This window comes from Myotis nattereri (assembly GCF_964212035.1).
Source record: "Myotis nattereri genome assembly, chromosome: 9".
Classification (NCBI taxonomy): Eukaryota; Metazoa; Chordata; class Mammalia; order Chiroptera; family Vespertilionidae; genus Myotis; species Myotis nattereri.
This window is the reverse complement of record NC_138084.1, coordinates 81,785,696-81,804,499: the sequence shown is the minus strand read 5'-3', so window position 1 is coordinate 81,804,499 and position 18,804 is coordinate 81,785,696. Positions and strand designations below refer to the sequence as shown.

The window sequence follows — 18,804 nt, the reverse complement described above, 5'->3', positions numbered from 1 at the left end:
TTATGGCTTCCTGGAGAGCCACTTCCTAAATGAGGAGGTGAAAGTCAAGAGGATGGACAACTACCTGCCTAAACTCCCCAGGCTGGTTGTCCCTCACTCTGGGATGGGCTAGTGTCTCTTCAAAAAGGCTTACTCTCAAGTACTACAAGGACCCTCCAGAGCCCACCAGCCTTTGAGGGGCCCATCGGCATCCCCTGTGTTGGGACTTCTCTCTCAGCCTCTCCCAGCAGCTATGAGGCAGCTTTTAAAAATACATGTATTTTTATTGATTTCAGAGAGTAAGAGATAGAAATATCAATGATGAGAGAGAATCATTGATAGGCTGCCTCCTGCACGCCCCACACTGGGGATGGAGCCCGCAATCCTGGCATCTGTCCTGACCGGGAATTGAACCTTGACCTCCTGGTTCATAGGTTGACACTCAATCACTGAGCCATGCCAGCCAGGCTGAGGCAGTTTTTTTAACCACTCTGGAGCTGTCTCCCAAGCCATGGACCAAGTAGAAACAATAAAGTTTTTGCAGCCCTGGCTGGTTTGGCTCAGTGGATAGAGCATCGGCCTGTGGACTGAATGGTCCCTGGTTCGATTCTGGTCAAGGGAACATTCTCAGAGAGTGTGCAGGAGGCAGTGGATCAATGATTCTCTTTCATCATTGATGTTTCTATCTCTCTCCCTCTCCCTTCCTATCTGAAATAAATAAAAAATATATTTAAAAAATGTTTTTTGTTGTTGTTTAAATTAACCTTTTTAGTTTGAGATAATCATAGATTTACATGGATTTTAGGTAACAATACAAAGAGATCCATTTACCCTTTACCTAGTGTCCCCCAATAAATGACTTGCAAAACTATGGTACATGATCACAACCAGGGTATTGACATTGATACTGTCAGGATACAGAACAAAATAATGTTGCATTTTAGACTCACACTCTAGAGTGTTATATATATGGAATTATATAGTATGTAAACTTTGGGGATTCGCTTTATCTTTTTTTCACTCAGCCCAGTTCTCCAGAAATTCATCCCACTTGTGATATGTATCAATAGTTTTGCTCCTTTTCACTGCCACGTGGTATTGTGTGGTTCTTTTTGGCTTTGAACTGGACCATTTAATAAATTATTCTGGCCAAACTGGTTACCTATGTGAAATAATTTAAAAAAATTTTTTTTATCCCATAATCATAGGCAAAAAATAAATTTCAACTGTATAAAAGGCTCAAGTGAAACAAAGCTGTTTTACAGAAGACCACATATACCATAGTTAATGTCACCTTCCTGAACAAGAACGAAAAGTCCAAAAAACACAAGGACACTTTGGCTAATCCCATACAAACAGAAAACATTTGGTAAAATACGTCAATATAGAGATCACATCGCTCGAAAATAATATTTCTAACAAGGTTCATTTCCAGACCATATAAAAAATTCATGTAAACCAACAAGCCATTTGAAGAAGAAAAAAGGTTTTCGAGAGAAAGGTCACCACAGACAAAGCCAGGACAACCAACAAACCCACAGCACTGGCGATGGCGCCTCCCCGAGGACGAGGACGCCTGGTCCCTCTGTCCTCTCCGTCACCGTCGCCGCAATAACAAACCCAAGGAAACCTGACACTCACTTCCTCAGACGCCTGAATGCAAGATGAAAGCAGGGCCAGGCCCTGTCACCAACCCAGAGCGCACACGCCATCCCTCCGACACTGCTAATGGCGCCGACCGCCCAACACGTGGACCAGACCAGTTGCCACCGCCCCTGGCACCTGCAGGTGGGCGCTTCCGCCCTCCAGATGGAGGCCTGAGGCGCGGGGTAGGCCCCAGGCAGCTCTGGCCCTTCCTCTCCGCCGCCCCAGGCGCTCCCGGCGGCTGCGGACCTGCCAGGCCGCTGGGCCTACCTGAGCCCGTGGGCGGTGCACTCCGCTCCGGCCCAGGTCCGCTCGTCCACGGTGGTGTCCCGGCCAATGCCACGCGCTCAGGAGGCCCCATAGGAAGCGCTATGGAGCGAGAGTCACGGCCGCAGCTCGGGCACAGGGGAGGCCCACGCGCGTCAGGCGGCCCCTGAGCACCAGGCGGCTCTTAGCCCTGAGGAGACCCGGCTGTGAGGAGACCCCGGTGTGAGGGACCCCGGTGTGAGGAGACCCAGGCTGTGAGGACCCCGGTGTGAGGAGACCCCGGTGTGAGGAGATCCCGGCTATGAGGAGACCCAGGCTGTGAGGAGACCCGGCTGTGAGGAGACCCCGGTGTGAGGGACCCCGGTGTGAGGAGATCCCGGCTATGAGGAGACCCAGGCTGTGAGGAGACCCGGCTGTGAGGGACCCCAACTGTGAGGAGACCCCGGTGTGAGGAGACCCCGGCTATGAGGAGACCCCGGCCGTGAGGAGACCCCGGTGTGAGGGACCCCGGCTATGAGGAGACCCCGGCCGTGAGGAGACCCCGGTGTGAGGGACCCCAACTGTGAGGAGACCCCGGTGTGAGGGACCCCAACTGTGAGGAGACCCCGGTGTGAGGAGACCCCGGCTGTGAGGAGATCCCGGCTGTGAGGAGACCCCGGCCGTGAGGAGACCCCAACTGTGAGGAGACCCGGCCGTGAGGAGACCCCGGTGTGAGGGACCCCAACTGTGAGGAGACCCAGGCTGTGAGGAGACCCGGCTGTGAGGAGACCCCGGTGTGAGGAGACCCCGGCCGTGAGGAGACCCCGGTGTGAGGGACCCCAACTGTGAGGAGACCCCGGTGTGAGGAGACCCCGGCTGTGAGGAGATCCCGGCTGTGAGGAGACCCCGGTGTGAGGAGACCCCCGCTGTGAGGAGATCCCGGCCGTGAGGAGACCCCGGTGTGAGGAGACCCCGGCTATGAGGAGACCCCGGCCGTGAGGAGACCCCAACTGTGAGGAGACCCAGGCTGTGAGGAGACCCCGGCTGTGAGGAGACCCCGGCTGTGAGGAGACCCAGGCTGTGAGGAGACCCCGGCTGTGAGGCGGGAAATGGCCGGCATGGGTGCTGAAGCTAGACCAAAGATAATTGTTTTTTAAAAGTTTTGAGAGCATTAGGATTGTTTATTCTGTTTGGAAATTTCTATAATGCCTGGCTTAAAAAAAGACATTAGCCCTGGCCAGGTACTCAGTTGGTTAGAGTGTTGCCTGGATACACCAAGGTTTTGGGTTCCATCCCTGGCCAGGCACATACAGGAAAACAACTAACGAATGCATAAGTAAGTGGAACAACAAATCGATGTCTCTCTCTTTCTCTCTCCAAATTAATAAATAAAAAGTAAATCTATTGGTCTATCTTGCACTTTGGATCTCTTACCTATGCGTGCTTTTTTTGTTGTTAATCCTCACCCAAGGATATTTTTTCCATTGATTTTTTAGAAAGAGTGGGAGGGAGGGAGGGGAAGAGAGAGAGAAACATCTAGCATTGGTTGCTTCCCACACGTGACCACAAGCCAGGGAAATGCATGCTTTTTTAATTTCATGCATTGGTCATTTGGAAAATGTTGGTTCACTGAATTATGCAAATGTTAACACGTTCCATTACACAAAACCAAAAAATGATATTTGGTAATATCACCACTGATCTTGTTGGAAATATGATAAAAGAGTGGAAAGCTGGCCCTAGCTGGCTTGTCTAAGTGGCTAGAGTGTTGGACAATAGACTGAAGAGTCCTGGGTTCGATTCTGGTCAAGGACACATACCTTGGTTGCAGGCTCGATCCTAGGCCCTCGTCAGGGTGTGTGCAGGAGGCAGCCAATCCATGTGTCTCTCTCACATTGATGTTTCTCTCTCTGTCTCTCCCTCTCCCTTCCACTGTCTCTAAGTGGAAGAATATCCTCAATAAGGATTAACAAACAAACAACCAAAAATAGTGGAAAGATGTCAAGCTGAAATTTAAAAATGTTGGCAACAAATACTATCAGTTATTTTCCTTGACATGACAGGATTACTTTGTTCATTTTGGAGAAAATGTCTGCCAAATACCCATAGCTGGGAACCATAGCTTGTCTCTCAGTTGTTCTTTCAAGTAAAAACAATGTTCCATGAAAGGAGAGGCTGTGCTCAGCTCACAACTCAATTGCATGAGTGCTTTTTCTCAGACAGCCATTGTACTTCTATATATAAGCAGCAGAAGTGCTTGGAATACTTACTTCACATTTTATCACACAAAATATTAAAAAGTGCCCTAACCGGTTTGGCTCAGTGGATAGAACGTCGGCCTGTAGACTGAAGGATCCCAGGTTCGATTCTGGTCAAGGGCATGTATCTTGGTTGCAGGCACATCCACAGTAGGGAATGTGCAGGAGGCAGCTGATCGATGTTTCTCTCTCATCGATGTTTCTAACTCTCCATCCCTCCCCCTTCCTCTCTGTAAAAAATCAATAAAATATATTTTAAAAATATTAAAAAGATATGTGCTCAAGTTCAAAATTAATAAAGTCAATTATTTTTCCTGCTTAATAAAGGAGAGTCTTAAGTGAGATTGGCCTTTTCCTTTTCCTTTTTAAACTCTGCGTGTGTGGTAGTGAAGAAAGCAAAGTGTGGCTTCATGTCAATGTCTTGATTCACACCAGGGGGCCAACAACTGAATATTCCATTTGCTTTTACATCATCGGTGCAGCTGTTAATATGCTAAAAAAAAATCAAATTAGAGCTCAGTATTATCATAAAGATAGTTTTAACCTCCCTGACCCCCTAAAAAAACCTCAGGCGTCTGAAGATTACACTTTGAGAACTGCTGCCTTAATCCAACCAGGGTTTCAGCTGATGCCGGGGTCCAACCCCAGCAGGTCCAGGGGTTCCCAAAGGCGTAGACGGAGTCGGCGAAGAAGGAATGACACAGAGACAGCGTTCAGTTGATCAGCAGCCTAGCCAGGATCTCCAGCCAAGTTCTGGTCTCGATCTCCAGAGAGGTTCTGCTTAGATCTCCAGCCAGGTTCTGTGTCCATGTTCTCTTGCTAGGTTCTCCAGATTCTCCAGCCAGGTTCTGTAGCCATGTTCCCTCGCTAGGTTCTCCAGCCAGGTTCTGTCCAGGTTCTCCAGCCAGGTTCAGTCACCAGGTTCTAGTCAGGTTCTCTTGCCAATTTCTGTAGTCAGGTTCAGTCCAGGATCTTTTGCCATGTTCTCTCGCTAGGTTCTGTCTCTAGGTTCTGAGGCCAGTTTATGTCCAGGATCTTTTGCCATGTTCTCTCCAGCGAAGTTCTTCTGTCTCTAGAGAACGTTCTGTGTAGGTTCTGTGCCTAGGTTCTGTCTCTCTCTCTGTCTTCTAAGTTCTGTGTTGTTACATCTGTATTTATACCAGTTGATTCCAATCCTATCAATCTCTATTACAAAGGTTAGGGCGTATCTTATCTCCATTCCAGGGAGTAAAGATTATGTAGTTTAAGCATGATTGTTCATAGTTAAAGTGATTAATTACCCGCCTGGCACTTAGTTAAGAGGTTTTATTCCCTCCCTAACTTCAGGGGAAAATCCCTACCTGGGGAAACAACCTTTCTCAGAGACCTTGGTTAAAACACATAGTGCCAAGAAGGTGAGCAAACATATTAAGAACAGTATGCCATATATGCCAGGTCCTTTGAAACAGCAAGGATGGACCGGCTCCCGGCAGATTGGATTGTAGTCTTTGTGAAGATTGTATATTTAATGCTTATCCTCATTTCTAAAATACAGTCCTGCAGAGGCCCTCAATACCTGGGCTATGTCTCAGAGTGCCTTCTCCTTGGTGGGCCTTGAACTCTAATTTTTGTTACCCCAGTCCTAGCAGACCTTTGAAAGCTGTGCTGAACTTCTCTTCCTCCCAGCAGCTCCTTCTGAACTGGTAAATGCCTTGGTGATGCAAACAGCACCAAATAGTAGGCTCACTTCTCTGTGCTTCTCTTCACTCTGGGATCTTGCTGTGTATGGCAGGTTTATCAAAAATAAAAAATAGCCGTGGCCAGTTTGGCTCAGTGGATAGAGCTTCGGCCTGCAGATTGAAAGGTCCCGGGTTTGATTCCGGTCAAGGGCATGTAACTTGGTTGCAGGCACATCCCCAGTGGGGAGTGTGCAGGAGGCAGGTGGTCGATGTTTCTCTCTCATCGATGTTTCTAACTCTCTATCTCTCTCCCTTCCTCCCTGTAAAAAATCAATAAAATATATTTTAAAAAATAAATAAAAATAAAAATAAAGACTGCAATTTTTCATCTACAACATTTGCAATGTGATTTTTCAGCTCTTCCCAATAGAGCTGGAGTCTGTTTCGCCATCCCTTGAATCTTGGTGGTCTTATATCTTGTTTTGCCCAATAGAAGACACAGAAGCAATAATATACCATTTCTGGAACTAGGCTTCAGGAGGCTTGCATGCTTTGATTCTGTCTCAGACCCTTTCCTTGGGAATTGCCATGGGACTAAAACCAAGCTATTCTGCTGGAACATGCCAGACTACGTGAGCCCATCTTAGATCAGCCAACCACCAGCCAACCCACTTGCTGACTCAGAGACATCAGCGTTGTGGCCTCATCTCGCCACCCTCATCCCCACACAGCGGAACCCAAGTTGGGTCTGGCCGTGCAGTGGAGCTATTACGCTCATTCTCATCGTGGAGGAGCAGAGTTGCAGCCAGAGTGCCTATGACATCTACTCACAGCTGCTGAGAGAGCGCATCATGTGTGTGTTATGGGTTCGATCGGTGACAGTGTGGCCAGCCTGGTTATAGCGCACCTGCTGCTCCTGCAATCTGAGAGCAACAAGAAGCCCATCCACATGCACATCAACAGACCTGGCAGCATAGTGACCTTGGGCTTGGCCATCTACGACAGGATGCAGTACATCCTGAACCCCATCTTCACGTGGTGCGTTGGCCAGGCCACCAGCATGGGCTCCCTGCTTCTCGCTGTGGGCACCCTAGGCATGTGCCACTCACTCCACAACTCACACATCATGAACCACAAGCCTTCTGGGGGTGCCCGGGGCCAAGTCACAAACATCACCATTCAGGTAGAAGAGATCATAAATTCAAGAAGCAGCTCTACAGCATCTATGCCAAGCACACCAAACAGAGCCTAAAGGTGATTGAGTCAGCCATGGACAAAGACCGCTACATGAGCCCCATGGTGCCTAGGAGTTTGGCATCTTAGACAAGGTTTTGGTGCACCCACCTCATGATGGTGAGGATGAGCCTGAACTAGTGCAGAAGGAGCCTGTGACCGCGACAGCACCAGAGCCTGCCCCAGTGAGCACTTGAGCGGACGTCACCCTCAGGAGGAAAGTTGAGGGGCCAGAACTATAGCTGCTACCCTGTCAGCTCCTTGCTGCTGAGCCTGGAGGAGCCCCTTGAAGCCTTTGGACTTGGAGGTACCCCTAATGGTGGGTATCCTGGCTGAGACACTGTGATTTTAAATTAAATCTTTGGCCGTAACCGGTTTGGCTCAGTGGATAGAGCATCAGCCTGCGGACTGAAGGGTCCCAGGTTCGATTCCGGTCAAGGGCATGTACCTTGGTTGCGGGCACATACCCAGTAGGGGATGTGTAGGAGGCAGCTGATCGATGTTTCTCTCTCATCGATGTTTCTAACTCTCTATCCCTCTTCTTTCCTCTCTGTCAAAAAATCAATAAAATATATTTAAAAAAATAAATTAAATCTTTGTAGTAAAATTTTAAAAAAATCAGAACTTAAAATATGTATAACACCTCTTACTCTCACCTCTTAAAACTCATCCCAAGCCTTTGTTTGGGGAGAAAGATCTGAACTTTGTCTCCTGTCTCCTTATCTGACTACCTTATAATTAAATCCTTTTCTCTGCAAAAGACCATTGCATCAGAACTTGGTCTTTCTGTTGAGTGGTGGTCAATGAGCCCACTTGCTCAGTTGGGTTACAATTTTGCTGTATAACAGCTAACAGCAAAAGTCAGTTGATAACTTGGTGCTTTGGTTGCTGTTTGATATCTTCCAGCACTTATTTCACAATTTGATCAGCAGCTTTATTGTTACTGGCAGGAGGATTGACCTGAAAAATTACTAGAAGCAAAACATCCTTGATGACCTTGTTTTTTCTAATATTTTCATTAATATTTAAAAAAATATTTTGGGGTTATTTTAATATGTTGATTTTAACTCCTTGTCCCACCAATGTACCTTGTCTATTATAGGCTGTTCAATTTGTTTAATTCATTCTTATAATGATTTCTTCCTTAAGTTGTCTAGACTTTCCCCCTTGAGCTCATATTCCCCTGGGATATTTGCCATCTTGGCTGGCAGACTTGTGAGGAAGGGCTAATGCTCAGGTCCTAGCATATGCCCCCCTGAAGAATTGGGCTTCTGTATGAGATATAGATCAAAGATTTTTCAAATGTTAAAATCATCCACAGCGGTACAACTCCCTTTTGGAGAGCTCTCTTGCTAGCTTAGAAGCATTTTGCCTTTCAGATTTTGAAGTGGCAGAGTAAATGCTAGGATCCAGGCCGTCTGCCTGTACCTATGTTGAAAGTTGATGCCCCAACCTGTTGACATTCAACTGGTTGCTGTTTTCTGCCCTTAAGTAGTAATAAGGGCAAGCAATGAACTGTCTCACGTAATGATGTAATATTGAGGGAGAGCGAGTTACAGACCTAAAAACTCTCCCCTTCCCTATTTCCTATCCACAGTTTATGGCAGTGATGGCGAACCTTTTGAGCTCAGCGTGTCAGCATTTTGAAAAAACCCTAACTTAACTCTGGTGCCGTGTCACATATAGAAATTTTTTGATATTTGCAACCATAGTAAAACAAAGACTTATATATTTTTAAAATATTTTATTGATTTTTTTTTACAGAGAGGAAGGGAGAGAGATAGAGAGTTAGAAACATCGACGAGAGAGAAACATCGATCAGCCGCCTCCTGCACATCTACCACTGGGGATGTGCCCGCAACCCAGGTACATGCCCTTGACCGGAATTGAACCTGGGACCTTTCAGTCCGCAGGCCGACGCTCTATCCACTGAGCCAAACCGGTTTCGGCAAGACTTATATATATATATATATATATATATATATATATATATATTTTTTTTTTTTATAATATATTTTATTGATTTTTTTTTTAAATATATTTTATTGATTTTTCACAGAGAGGAAGGGAGAGAGATAGAAAGCCAGAAACATCGATGAGAGAGAAACATCGATCAGCTGCGCCCTGCACGCCCCCCACTGGGGAAGTGCCCGCAACCCAGGTACATGCCCTCGACCGGAATCGAACCCGGGACCCCTCAGTCCGCAGGCCGACGCTCTATCCACTGAGCCAAACCGGTTTCGGCTATTTTATTGATTTTTTACAGAGAGGAAGGGAGAGGGATAGAGAGAAACATCGATGAGAGAGAAACATCTATCAGCTGCCTCCTGCACACTCCCTACTGGGGATGTGCCTGCAACCAAGGTACATGCCCTTGACCGGAATCAAACCTGCGACCCTTGAGTCCGCAGGCCGACGCTCTATACACCGAGCCAAACCAGTTAGGGCAAGACTTATATTTTTTGATATTTATTTTATACTAGAGGCCTGGCACACAAAATTTGTGCACTGGGCGGGGAGGGTCCCTCAGCCCGGCCTGTGCCCTCTCGCAGTCTGGGACCCCTCAGGAAATAACGACCTGCTCGCTTAGGCCCGCTCCCCGGGGGGGATTGGGCCTAAGCTGACAGTCAGACATCCCTCTGGCAGCCCGGGAGCCCTCGGGGGATGTCCACTTGCTGGCGGGAAGCAGGCCTAAGCTGCAGTCGGACATCCTTAGCGCTGCTGAGGCGGGAGAGGCTCCCGCTACCACCACTATGCTGGCAGCCATCAGCCTGGTTTTTGGGTGAGCAGAGCACACTGACCACCAGGGGACATCTTCTGCACTGAGTGTCTGCCCCCTGGTGGTCAGTGTGTGTCATAGTGACCAGTCATTCCCAGTCGTTCTGCTATTAGGGTCAATTTGCATATTATCCTTTTATTATATAGGATATTTAAATGCCATTTAACAAAGAAAAATCAACCAAAAAAATGAGTTCGCGTGTCACCTCTGACACGCGTGTCATAGGTTCGCCATCACTGGTTTATGGTCCTCTGTCACTCTGTGCTCCTTCCACCACCCTCCACTCATACTCCAAACACACACTAGGAATCTATCATCCATTTTCCAGGAATTTCCCCGTGTTCCACTGTTAATTTTTTTTAATATAGTTTATTTTAAAAAAATATATTTTTTCATTGATTTCAGAGAGGAAGGAAGAGATAGATAGATAGATCAATGATGAGAGAGAATCATTGATTGGCTGCCTCTTGCACACCCACACTGAGGATACCCTGACCAGGAATCAAACCATGATCTCCTGGTTCATAGATCGATGCTCAACCACTGAGTTATGCTGGCTAGCATATCTTCTTTATCGTAGTAAAAATCATTTATGCAAGGGTCTGTTTCTAGTACATCTTGTTCCTTTAATGACTGTCTATACTCTAAACCAGTGATTCTCAACGTGTGGGTCGCGACCCCTTTGGGGGTTGAACAACCCTTTCACAGGGGTCGCCTAAGACCATCGGAAAAAACACATATATAATTACATATTGTTTTTGTGATTAATCACTATGCTTTAATTATGTTCAATTTGTAACAATGAAATTGGGGGTCACCACTACATGAGGAACTGTATTAAAGGGTCAGGGCATTAGGAAGGTTGAGAACCACTGCAAACCATACAATTACCATAACCTTAGAATTGTTATATTTGGTAATGGAAATGCTCCTCTTTACTTTTTTTTTTGTCAAGCTTCTCATTCTGATGATTATTTTTTCCTCCAGATGATCTTTAAAATAATTTTGTCCAGTTTTCAAGAAATACTATTGAAATTTTGATTGGAACTGTTCTAAAACTCCAAAAGAACTTGGAAAAGATTGACATTTTGACAGTATCAAAATGATAGCTTTTTTTTCAGGCATCCAGTATGACTTACATTTATTTATTTCTATTTTTAAAAAAATGTTTTTATTGCCAGCACTGGTTTGGCTCAGTGGATAGAGCGTCAGCCTGTGGACTGAAAGGTCCCAGGTTCGATTCCGGTCAAGGGCATGTATCTTGGTTGCGGGCACATCCCCAGTAGGGAGTGTGCAGGAGGCAGCTGATCGGTGTTTCTAACTCTCTATCCCTCTCCCTTCCTCTCTGTAAAAAATCAATAAAATATATATTTTTTAAAATGTTTTTATTGATTTCAGAGAGTGGAAGGGAGAGTGAGAGATAGAGATAGAAACATCGATGATGAGAGACAATCATCCATCGATCAGCTGCCTCCTGCATGGCCCCTACTGGGGATTGAGCCCGCAACTCCCATAACCCAAGCATATGTCCTGACCAGAATTGAACCATGACTTCCTGGTTCATGGATCAATGCTCACCCACTGAGCCACACCAGCTGGGCTGATTTACATTTATTCACATTAGCTTTTATTATCTCTTAGTAAAGTCTGTCTTGCTTTTTTGTGATGTCATCTCATTTTCTTTCCTTATTTCTCTATATCTTGGGAAATAGAGAGTGAGAAAACTAGCATGTGAGTCCCTACTATGACTTGATCATTAAGATGTTTTACAATGTTTTCTTTCTTCTTCTTCTTCTTCTTTTTCTTCTTCTTCTTCTTCTTCTCCTTCTCCTTCCCCTTCCCCTCCCTCTCCCCCTCCCCCTCCCTCTTCCCCTTCCCTCCTCCTTCTTCTCCTTCCCTTCCCCTCCCCCTCCCCCGCCCCTCCCCCTCCCCCTCCCCCTCCCCCTCCCCCTTCCCCTCCCCCCTCCCCCTTCCCCTCTCCCCTCCTCCTCCTCCTCCTCCTCCTCCTCCTCCTTCTTCTTCTTCTTCTTCTTCTTCTTCTCCTTCTCCTTCCCCTTCCCCTCCCTCTCCCCCTCCCCCTCCCCCTCCCTCTCCCCCTCCCCCTTCTCCTTCCCTCCTCCTCCTTCTTCTTCTCCTTCTCCTTCCCTTTCCCCTCCCCCTCCCCCTCCCCCTCCCCTTCCCTTCCCCTCCCCCTCCCCTCCCCTCCCCCTCCTTTTCTTCTTCTTCTTCCTCCTCTTCTTCCTTCTCCTCCTCCTCCTCCTCTTCTTCCTTCTCCTCCTCCTCCTCTTCAACTTTTTTACTTCATTTTCATAGCTATGCTGAAGTGGATTATATAATTCATATTTTATTTTAGGGAACTTAAATAAGAGAAGATAGGCAAATAACAACATAAGCTGTGGCTAAAAGGAGGTTTGATTGTACCTAAGTTGGTACTGCAGGTGTGAAGCACTGTTAAACTCTGTTTCTGGGCAATTTTCAGGGCCCTTATCAGGTGTCTCTGCCCTTAAACTGTGGCTGAGGGAAACTCCTCCAGACTTTCTAGATCTGGTTGATGTCAACTCTGGGATCCACTCCCTTCCCCTCTAGCCAACTAGTAACATCAGCAGTGGCTGAGGCAAGATTCTATATTCCCATTGTCTCTCTCTACTAGAAAGTTCACTGTCCACTTTATGCTCTTGCTTCCATCTATTGCTCCTCAATGGCAAACTAATTTGTAGCAAATAGCATTTTGATTGTTTCACTTTCCTCAGCTCAAAGTCCTTAAGTCTGTAAAAATGTTTGTGTAGCCCAGCTAGCATGGCTCAGTAGTTGAGCATATGAACCAGGAGGTCATGGTTCAATTCCCAGTCAGGGCACATGTGGGTTTGATCCCCAGTGTGGGACTTGTAGGAGGCAGCCGGTCAATGATTCTCTCTCATCATTGATGTTTCTATCTCTCTCTCTCTCCCTCTCCATTCCTTTCTGAAATCAATAAAAATATATTTTTAGAAATGTTTATGTAATAACAGAAAAAAATCAATATATAAAATGTTTATATGATCTGAGTGATTGCTCATCTACTAATTTACAGAGTATTTGTTCTGAACCAAACACTACCTATGTAGAGTGGTAAAGGGACCATAGTCTATCCTCATGGAATTTATGTAGTTGGAGAGGCTGACAAATAAATGGAAAACTTCAAGTCAATGGGAAAGATTATATTTATATATTCTAAGATATATATGTACACACATATATATACACAAAAGAATAAAATCAGAAATGCTCTATTATAAGTGGCAATCTTCAACTGGCATTTAAAACTTCTTTTTGGCCGAGACCGGTTTGGCTCAGTGGATAGAGCATCGGCCTGCGGACTGAGGGGTCCCGGGTTCGATTCCGGTCAAGGGCATGTACCTGGGTTGCGGGCATATCCCCAGTGGGGGATGTGCAGGAGAGGAGGCAGCTGGTCGATGTTTCTCTCTCATCGATGTTTCTAACTCTCTATCCCTCTCCCTTCCTCTCTGTAAAAAATCAATAAAATATATTTTAAAAAAAATGAAACTTCTTTTTGGTCTTTTCCAAGTTTACGCTAATAATAATGTATAACATGAATGATAGAAAACATTTAAAAGCCCAGCTGGTGTGGCTCAGTGGTTGAGTGGTGACCTATGAACCAGAAGATCATGGTTCAATTCCCAGTCAGGGCACATGCTGGACGTGTGGGCTCGATTCCCAGTAGGGGATGTGCAGAAGGCAGCTGATCAAGGATTCTTTCTCATCATTAATGTTTCTGTCTCTCTCTCCCTCTCTGAAATCAATAAAATATTTTAAAATAAATAAAAGTTAAACATATAAGGACTCCCACTGACCAAATGTGAGACAACTAGAAGCCTGGTGCACAAAATTTGTGCACGGGTGTGGGGGGTCCCTCAGCCCAGTCTGCACCCTCTCCAATCCGGGTCCCCTCTGGGGATGTCCGAGTACTGGCAGTCAGACATACCTCTTGCAATCCAGGACCGCTGGCTCTACCCTTTTATTAGTATAGATTTGAGAAATAATGTAGATTATAGTGGCCACAGATTATAATACACCAAATACAATGATATTAATCTTTTGTTGTTGTTAATCCTCACTTGAGGACATTTTTTTCATTGTTTAGAGAGAGTGAAATGGAGGGGGAGAGACAGCGAGAGATAGAAACATTAGTGTGAGAGAGACACATAGATTGGCCTCTGGCACATGCCCCAACCAGGGCCAGGGATTGAGCCTGCAACTGAGGTATGAGCCCTGGACTGGAATTGAACCCAGGAACCTTCAGTCTGGGGGACAATGCTCCAACTCTTGGGCCAAACTGGCTAGGACAATACGAATCTTTCTTTCTTTCTTTTTTTTTTTTTTTAAAGAATTTTCTTTTAAGTCGTTGCTCTTTTTGTTTAAAAGTATTTTTATTGATTTCAGAGAGGAAGGGAGAGGGAGAGGGAAATAGAAACATCAATGATGAGAGAGAATCATTGATTGGCTGCCTTTCGCCCATACCCGAAACCCGGGCATATGCCCTGACTGGGAATCGAACCGGTGATCTCTTGATTCCTGGGTCAGCACTCAATCACTAAGCCATACCCAGCTGGGCAATACTAGTCTTTTTAAAGAGAGGAGGGGGAGGGAGACAAGCTCTTTACAGAAGATTATCAACTCATGAATATAGAAGGAATAATATATTGAGAAAAATCCCCATTTGCAACCACCATATTAATAAATGGATTCAGGGTGACCGCGAAGGCTGTCAGAGCTGGTGAGTGGCCAGGCGGAGCTGCCATGGAGCGACACCGCTGGCTGCCGCTGGAGGCCAACCCCGAGGTCACCAACCAGTTTCTCAAACAATTAGGTCTGCATCCTAAATGGCAATTTGTTGATGTATATGGAATGGATCCTGAACTCCTTAGCATGAGCCCTGAAGAACGAGCCAGATACCTGGAGAACTATGACGCTATTCGAGTTACTCAGGAGACCAGTGCCCATGAAGGTCAGACTGAGGCACCAAATATAGATGAAAAAGTAGACCTTCATTTTATTGCATTAGTTCATGTAGATAGGCATCTCTATGAATTAGATGGACGGAAACCATTTCCAATTAACCATGGTAAAACTAGTGATGAAACCTGGGCATGTGTCCTGACCGGAAATGGAACCGTGACCTCTTGGTTCATAGGTTGATGCTCAGACACTGAGCCACACTGGCCGGGCTTCTTTTCTTTTTTAAATGGGAAACTGCTTTCTCTTTATTTAAGCCTTAGGGAGAAAATTCACTTTGATCACATATTACGTTTTAAAAAAATCTAGTTTTACATAGATAGGATCAAATGATCAGAGGCATAATTTCTTCTGTAAAAACTGGCCAAATTGCTGAAACCGGTTTGGCTCAGTGGATAGAGTGTCGGCCTGCGGACTGAAAGGTCCCAGGTTCGGTTCTGGTCAAGGGCATGTACCTGGGTTGCGGGCACATCCCCACTGGGAGATGTGCAGGAGGCGGCTGATCGATGTTTCTCTCTCATCGATGTTTCTGACTATCTCTCTCCCTTCCTCTCTGTGAAAAATCAATAAAATATATTAAAATTTAAAAAAAAACTGGCCAAATTAAGCTCTGGCTGCTGTGGCTCAGTTGATTGGGTGTTGTCCTGTGCACCGGGACAATAAACAAATTTTATGTTTTTATTTATTTCAGAGAAGACGGGAGAGTGAGAGATAGAAATATCAATAATGAGAATCATTAATAGGCTGCCTCCTGCATGCCCCCTACTGGTGATCCAGCCGGAAACCAGGGCATGTGCCCTGACCAAGAATCGAACCATGACCTCCTGGTCCATAGGTTGACACTCAACCACTGAGCCATGCCAGCTGGGCAATGTACTACATCTTTTTTTACCCACTCATCTACTTGATGGGCATTTGAGCTGTTTCTAGATACTGGCTATGAACATAGGGGTGCATATATCCTTTCTGATTGGTGTTTCAGATTTCTTAGGATATATTCCCAGAAGTGGGATTGCTGGGTCATAAGGAAACTCCATACTGTTTTCCATAATGGCTGCACCAGTCTGCATTCTCACCAGCAGTGTACTAGGGTTTCCTTTTCTCCACATCCTCGACAGCACTTGCTGTTTGTTGATTTATTGATGGTATTCATTATGACAGGTATGAGGTGATACCTCATTGTAGCTTTAATTTGCATCTCTGTGATGATTAGTGACATTGAACATTTTTTCATATGTCTATAGGCCACCTGCACGTCCTCTTTGGAGAAGTGCCTATTCAGGTCCTTTGACCATTTTTTATTTTATTATTGTTTTAAAATTGATTTTAGAGATAGAAAGGAGAGAGAGAGAGAGAGAGAGAGAGAGAGAGAGAGAGAGAGAGAGAGAGAGAAACATTGATTGGTTGCCTCTTGCCTGGGTCTGGACCCGGAATCAAACCCACCAACTTTTGCTGTACGGGACAATGCTTCCAACCAACTGAGCCACACCGGCTAGGGCTCCTTTGCCCATTTTAAAATCAGATTGTTTGTTTTCCTAGTGTTGAGTTATATAAGATCATATATATATATATATATATATATATATATATATATATATATATATAACTGAATGGCCAGATTATTATGACCATCCCATCAGTACTTCCTTGGGCCACATTTTGCCTTCAATACTGCGGCGATTCTTCTCGGCATTGACTCCACGAGATGTTGAAAGGTGATGCGAGGAATCTGACACCATGCCTGATGAATAGCACTGTCCAGTTTTGTGAGATTTGATGGTTGTGGAACGTGCTGCCTGATGGCTCTTTTTTAAAAAAAAATTTATTTTATTGATTTTTTACAGAGAGGAAGGGAGAGGGATAGAGAGTTAGAAACATTGATCAACTGCCTCCTGCACACTCCCCACTGGGTATGTGCCCGCAACCAAGGTACATGCCCTTGACCAGAATCGAACCTGGGACCCTTCAGTCTGCAGGCCAACGCTCTAGCCACTGAGCCAAACTGGTTAGGGCCCTGATGGCTCTTTTTACTTCGCCCCACAAATGCTCAATTGGATTGAGACTGGTGATTGTGGGGGCCACCTAAGCAAGGTAAAGTCTCCCTCATGTTCTTAAAACCACTCCTGCACAATATGAGCACCATGGCTTGGTGCATTGTCTTGTTGGAAGAAGCCATTTCCATTGGGATACGCCATCAACATGATATGATGAACTTGATCAACAACAATACTTTGGTATGTTGTGTTATTCAGACGTTTATAATGATCTGGCCCTCAAGCAACTTCAGCGCAAAATTATAGCTAATTTGCCTACAAACGTCAGGTGGTCATAATAATCTGGCCACTCAATATATATATATGTATATGTATATATTCTATCTAATAATAGAGAAACATGGTAATTAACCATAACTTCACTATCCTTCCCATTGGCTAATCAGCGAGATATGCAAATTAACTGCCAGCCAAGATGGCGGCCGGCAGCCAGGCAGCTGAAGTGAACATGAACATGAGGCTTGCTACTCCAGTGATGGAGGAAGTCAACGTTCCCCGCCTGCCGCAGCTCAGCTCTGAGCTCCGGATGAAACAATGTTGCAATTATAGAACCTAAACAAACCCCAGAAACCTGCTTGCAGCCAGCTTGGCCTCAGAGCTTAGAGTGGCCAGTGATGGCAGCAGAGTTTCAATTATAGAATCTAAACAAACCCAGGTACCTGCTTTCAGCCGGCAACGGCCTCAGAGCTGGAGCCTGCTCTCAGCTCCAGTGACAGCTATAGAAGGTAAATTAATCCCAGAATAAAAAAAGAAAAAAGGAGAGGCTGGGAGCTTCAGTCGCCCACCAGCCTGAAAACAGCCCTCAGCCCCTCACCCAGACTGGCCAGGCACCCCAGTGGGGACCCCCACGCTGAAGGGGGTGTGACCAGCTGCAAACAGCCATCATCCCATCATCCAGGCTGGCCAGGCACCCCAGTGGGGACTCCCACCCTGAAGTGGGTGTGACCAGCTGCAAACAGCCATCATCCCCTCATCCAGGCTGGCCAGGCACCCAAGCGGGACCCCCACCCTGAAGGGGGTGTGACCAGCTGCAAACAGCCATCATCCCATCATCCAGGCTGGCCAGGCACCCCAGTGGGGACCCCCACCCTGAAGGGGGTGTGGCCAGCTGCAAACAGCCATCATCCCATCATCCATGCTGGCCAGGCACCCAAGCAGGACCCCCACCCTGATCCGGGACACCCTTCAGGGCAAACCAGCCGGCCCCCACCCATGCACCAGGCCTCTATCCTATATAGTAAATGGGTAATATGGAAACTGACCCTAAGAGCAGAACGACTGGGAATGACTGGTCACTATGACACACACTGACCACCAGGGGGCAGACACTCAATGCAGAAGCTGCCCTCTGGTGGTCAAGGCGCTCTCACATGGGAGGAGCTCTGCTCAGCCACAAGCCAGGCTGATGGCTGCCAGTACAGCGGTGGTGGTGGGAGCCTCTCCTGCCTCCTCAGCAGCGCTAAGGATGTCCGACTGCAGTTTAGGCCGGCTCCCCGCTGGCAAGTGGACATCCCCCGAGGGCTGCCGGGCTGCCAGAGGGATGTCTGATTGCCATCTTAGGCCCAATCCCCTGGGGAGCGGGCCTAACCCAGCAGGTGGTCATCCCCTGAGGGGTCCCAGACTGTGAGAGGGCACAGGCCGGGCTGAGGGACCCCCCATCCCCCCAAGTGCACAAATTTTTGTGCACCGGGCCTCTACTAGTATATATATATATATATATATATATATATATATATATCCTATCTAATAAAAGAGAAACATGGTAATTGGTGTACGACCGCTACCCTTCCCATTGGCTAATCAGGGCAATATGCAAATTAACTGCTAGCCAAGATGGCGGCCAGCAGCCAGGCAGCTTGAAACTAACATGAGGCTTGCTTGCTTCAGTGACGGAGGACTCCAACGTTCCCCGCCTGCCGCTGCAGGCCTCTGAGCTGCAA

General features: G+C 46.4%; 1 pseudogene across 1 annotated transcript; it reads left to right on the top strand.

Annotated features, from left to right (window-relative positions):
- Positions 1-6,405: 6,405 nt before the first annotated feature.
- On the top strand, positions 6,406-7,215 carry LOC308525583 (ATP-dependent Clp protease proteolytic subunit, mitochondrial-like; annotated as a pseudogene). Its single transcript has 2 exons — positions 6,406-6,417; positions 6,517-7,215. The product of its transcript is annotated as an ATP-dependent Clp protease proteolytic subunit, mitochondrial-like (transcript).
- Positions 7,216-18,804: the final 11,589 nt, after the last annotated feature.